Source organism: Mirounga angustirostris, unplaced genomic scaffold (assembly GCF_029215605.1).
Source record: "Mirounga angustirostris isolate CCGP_5_RB_7025 unplaced genomic scaffold, mMirAng1.0.hap1 SCAF_1, whole genome shotgun sequence".
In the NCBI taxonomy this organism is placed as follows: Eukaryota; Metazoa; Chordata; class Mammalia; order Carnivora; family Phocidae; genus Mirounga; species Mirounga angustirostris.
The window spans coordinates 41,655,292-41,661,291 of NW_026991709.1; positions in this window are offsets into that span (position 1 = coordinate 41,655,292).

Sequence of the window (6,000 nt, forward strand, 5' to 3'; positions counted from 1 at the left end):
ATCTCAGGGTCCTGGGATCGAGCCCCACGTCAGGCTCCCTGCTTAGCGGGGAGTCTGCTTCTCCCTCTCCCTCTGCCCCTCCCCCTGCTCATGTGCTCTCTCTCTCACTCTTGCTCTCTTTAAGTAAATAAATACAATATTAAAAAAGAAAAAAAAGAAATAGCTACCTTTACAGACCTTGACAAAAGGATCATATCCTTCAATGTCCAGAAATAAACATGGCCTGACATGTGCTAATCTTTGAAAACATTCTGGGGAAACACATAACTGTTTCCTTCTAACAAACCCATTTCTTCTTACCAATTTCACCTAACCAATATTCTTACGGTAATCCTTTACTCTATTGGATTTCTCTCCCATTGAAATTGGCATATTAGAATAAAAGATCTGGTACATTTTTGTTTAGGCAGACTTAAGTCAACTTCTCGTATTCCATTTTATGGTTTTCAATGAAGAGATTCTGCAGCAGCATTGTCTGTTCCTCAGAAATCAGACCATTAGATTTTTATTCAAAATAAGTACTTTTTTATTCCCATACCTCTGAATATTCTCGTTCTGATCTTAACATGAAATTGCATGTACCTGCAGTCTTCTTACATAAATTATTTTAGTATCACATTAAAATGGAGAATGATGTGTATTTAAAATTCTGTTTGAATGTATCAGCTCATTCACCTTTTAATACAAATTCTTCAGTGAAAATTAATGTGAAATTATCTGCAGCAAGGAAACCCGCTGAGGTCACTGGTAAGCAAAACTGTAAGGCAAATAATGACTTCCTAACTTAGACAGTCTTAGGAGTGTCATAATTCTGTCAATGGTCAAATTATCTTCTCTGAAATCCCACTGTTATGTGCAAGGAACTCCCAAACAGAATGCCCAAAGAGTAATATTAACAACCCTGGTCAAATCCAGTTTCTATATTTTTTCCATCTAACCCTTCATATGTCTTTGCATTCTTACAAAGTGGCAAAATTGTTGTACTGTCTTAGACAGATAGTTCTCCTTGAAGGGGAAATAAACTCTATGTCTCTATTCTAAACTGGACACATATTTCTCCCACTAATTATTTAATTGCTGTGTTTTGGCTTGGCCAACTACTGTGTATTTCATGATGGCTTTTTCTAGAATAAATTGTTTAAACTCCAAAGTTAGAAGATATTTTTCTTTAAAAAGAATTGAAAACTGCTCTTCACTAAAATGGCATGGGAAAGGATAAGTCATTCCAAATATCCAAGTTATTGGTAGAACACTTTGACAGTTGCATATAATGGCTATGTTTAACTAACTTTCCAAATTTTATAATATTCTAAGTGTGATCCAAATGAAAAAATGAAATGAATGTGCAAATCACATTACATGTCTTTAAGAACAATACAGCAACTCAAAGACTGCATTAAGATAAGAATTAATAATTCAGAGTATTTCATCAGAAAAAGTCTGCAAGTTGATTTGAATATTACTTTAACGTTAAATTGGAGTAAGGTACAACCAGAATGCCATGTATAAAGACTCAATGACAGTTATGAACTGCTAAAATGAAGTATTGTGGCATTTTAAAATTAAGATTAACAATTTGCCATCACACCAATCACTCTTGACACTTAAGGCTGAACTGCTTCTCTTATATTACCAAATTATGACAATACCAGCTCCTGTGTTATACTGAGAGGGACATTTCAAAAGGTTGACAACTGATCCTCAGGAATCTGAAAGGAAATATCAAGTAGGTGTTACTTATCCACATGTGAGGCTTCCAGGAAGACCGGGGAAATTTGTAAGGCTCAATATTGCTGGAAATTCACTTAATGCATTCTGTCCTTCTCCCTAGTGTCTACAGAGGAATGATTTAGGGATACCGGCTGCCATGTCTTGATTTAGAACTAAGATCTTAATCACAATAAAACCCCTGCCTTGGCAGACCTTTCCTGTTATCTTCATAAAGACCTCGGCAATAACAGCTACTTGCCTCCTCACAATTCTCACAGAACCACCTTATGGTTTTTCTGGGCATCCATTCTCTTTTTGGAATTTGCACTTAGACCAATTGGAGATAAGATCTGGTGCTTTGGGGAGCAGGTGCTAACAGATCCAACAAAAAGCGGAGCTGTGGAGGGCTGGAGAGCAGTGTAGGTTGAAGCAATCAATTTTATTGCAGGACACTTTTCCTCCTGCTACTAACAGCTGCTCGGAGGATAGTGGGGAAGCTACCCTGCTGAGAGATTTAAGTCAGAGGATGGAAAATCCACCTCATTTCCAGGCTGAAAGGTCCCACATTAAAAGACCATAAAGCTAAAGTCATTTAAATAGTAGCTCCGGGGGCATATTAACTTTGCCTTCTTATAAAATGTCTGTTAATATAGATCTCAAAGACAAGTTCCTGGTCACTTGAACATTCAACACAACATAGCAGCTTTTTTAACTTCGTTTCCCGCCTCAGACATTTGTGTTTGCACACACATGCGCGCACGCACAAACACACACACGCGCGCGCGTTGATTAAATGAGGGAAAAGAGCACGCCATCACTTTTTGTGCATGTGGAAGCCACCGTCTCCAAAAAGCTAAGACTGGCCATTTGAAACCTTGGCAAAGCATTTCAAGTAGTGAGAGGGATATGTCATCATTTATGTGGGGAAAAAAAATAATTTATTGCCACACATCGTGCTACAAGCTTCATGAGGTTTTGAAATTTCTGGATTGTGGATTTGGAATCTTTCTGTCGTGGAGGAATGCCTTAGAGGAACGGATTTGGAATATAAATTGGCCTTCGAGAAGTCCAGTGAGTTAGACGGCTGGATGCATGTCAACTTGTTAAGTGCGCCACCGTCTTGGTGGAGAGACACCCGAACAGCGGGACGGCCTGTTCCTGCTGCTGTCAGCCGGATGTTCCCTTGGGAGAGGCAGCTTATGGGTGCCACACTAGAACCGTAAACTACTTGGGGAAAGTGGAGAGAGTGGGATTTAGAAATGTCTGGCAGCTCAAGGATCTGGTTTGAATGCCAAGTAGCAGCTGAGACAACTGTGTAATAGCTTCACATTCCCAAAGGAGAAAAAAGAAAGACAGCTAGGTTCTTGTCGACTGTTTTGAGAATAGATAATGCCAACGCTTCTCAACAAGATCATTATTTTTGCGTTTTAGAAGTAATGTATAAGTATGTTTCACACCCAGGGCAAATTAAAACACTGAATTTATAATCAGGGTGCCTGTCTAAATGGAATTATATAAATCTGGCTGTGCAATGTGCTAGCTATTAATTTTATATCCTAAAGAGAGCATGATGAATAAAATATTTGGATTACTATAGTCAATTATTGTAATATTTTGTGCAGTGTAGACATTGGTATGGGCAAATTTTATGCAAGATTTTTAAAGTATTCCCACAATATAAAAATACCAGCATCATTTTATTTTAAGTAATCATTGTTTTCGGTAAATTATTTAGGTCAGCAACATTAGATATTTAAGTAGAAAACTGGAAGACCAATAATATAATTCATCAGGTGCTTGAAATATAGCATTAAATGATCATTATAAGCAATAAGATGCTGCAACATAACATTTACTGATATCTCAAAATTAAGAAAAGTGAAAGTTGGCAATTTTGTAAAAATCAACTACTGATAGAAATGTAAATGATGTCTGGAGTGGAATTTTTCTAAATTTTTTTTAAATTTTTTAAGTTGTTTTGTTGTGACATAACTGATTTGTCTAGGTAGGATTTGAACAGTTTGCCTAGATGAGATCTTAGTAATCTCATTTTGAAGAAAATCAAGATATTTATTTTAATACATACTCTACTTTCCAGCTTTGAAACTGTAATCAGAACTTGCAGCAGATGTTCCTTCAGTTCTAAGAACATGAATCAGCTTTTGCCAAAACCAGAGCATCCTATTTAGGGAAACTCCTCTTGGAAAAAAAAAAAATCTGATGTGATGTCTTGGGTGCAAACGAGAGTCAAAAGAACTTGCCAGAGCCTGGGCCTGGGGGGTTGTGCCCTGAAGGTGAGTCAGCATTCATTCTTCCACTCTGGCCATATGCTCTTGTCCTGATTTCCTTTTGTACCTGCCCATCTCTGATTCCTATAGCTCATCAGGAAAGCAGCAGCTGTTCGATCGTCTTCCTGAAGATGTTTAAACCTTAAGCCTGAAACTTCACAGAAAAGGAAATACTAATTTGTAAACATCATCACCCTTCCATCCGTTTATGAATGAATTATGGGGAATACCAAAAGTGATTTGTAAATACGCCAGCATACAGAAGTGTTCCCTATTTCATACCTTTTGCTCTATCTTAAGGGAGAACAGGGTCCAGATGCTTATGTAATTCCCACCTTAACCCCACACATTTTGAAAATTACCAAGGGTGAGGGTAGAAAGGAAAAATACTTGGGTAAGTATGATGCTTACCATATGTACCAGATTTCAAGTATCTTTCATCAAGAATTAAAATATTCCAGATATTTCTACATTTTTTGCCTCAAAAGTGCCTATTCCATTCTGACACTTACACCTGGAAAGCCATGTTTATGCTATTCTGTCTCTCCATTACTTTGGAAAATAGAGCCCTGACAGAGTTGGGAAAAAACCTGTGACTCTGAGACATACTGTGGAGTCTCTTCTTATCAAATTAGCACAGTTAGACACAAATGTATTATTTTGGACACAGTACTTAGTATTACTAATTTTATTTGATTTAGCTCAATGATAAAGGTCATATGGACAATGATGCCTGATCATTGTCAGTCTACATCCCTCAAGCATACAGACTCACTGAAGTTTAAAGATCCATGTTTTTCACAAGGGAAAATTGCAAACCAACCAGCAAACAGGACATTTTTTCATAAATGAAGGTCATCTTAAATGATCTTATGTACAATGACAAAGAAATATTCAGTAAAAGACCACATTTGTGACATAACTTCAAGGTTCCTAAAACTCACGTAATCCCCCAAAGTATGTATCCTGCAGTACAAACAACTTCCATTATTTTTGCTTCTATTATTAAATATATGCACTTTCAGAGGGTCCTTGTGTAAGGGAAATACACTATCCAGAATGTGTAGCAGTTTATCATCTTGGCCCTCATGATCTCATTGGTACAACTAGATTTTTTTTTTAGATTTCCACCAGAGATTAGGAACTATAACAGGATAAGTTTTTGAGAGGAGTGTGTGCAGTTTGGTAAAGTCCTAAATGCGATGCACATTGTAAAATGAGATATGTAGGAGTGCCTGGGTGGCTCAGTTGGTTAAGCGACTGCCTTCGGCTCAGGTCATGATCCTGAAGTCCCGTGATGGAGTCCCGCATTGGGCTCCCTGCTCAGCAGGGAGTCTGCTTCTCCCTCTGACCCTCCCCCGCATGCTCTCTCTCTCTCTCAAATAAATAAATAAATAATCTTTAAAAAAAGAAAAATAAAATAAAATGAGATATGTAATTGAGGTAGTAGAGGGAGATCCCTTGGGCAGCCAGAAGCATGAGCTCATGAGGACACTGGATTTCTATTAGAGGTTATTCAGGAAAAGGACAAAGCTCTACATCAGTATTTTCAGCTGCATTGTGTCCCCTCCAAAGTCATATGTTGAAGCCCTAACCCGCAGTACCTCAGAATGTGACTGTATTTGGAGATAGGGCCTTTGAAGATGTAATTAAGATAAAATGAGATCATATGGGTGGGCCCTAATTTAATATGACTGATGTCCTTATGAAAAGAGGAGGTTAAGACACAGACAGACCAGAGGAATACACCATCTACAAACCAAGGAGAAAGACTTCAGAAGAAGCAGCCCTGCAGACATTGATCTCAGGTTTCTACCCTCCAGAATTGTGAGAGAAAAAAAATGTCTGTTGTGCAAGCCACCCAGTCTTTGTGTTAGCAACCCTGGCAAACTAATAGGGTCTTTTATTATTTATTTTTTTCAGCATGTGGGCCAGAATGGGAAGCCACCCTTAGGCCTAATAGCATATTACACATAGTTTAAAATTTCAAACATAATTTAAT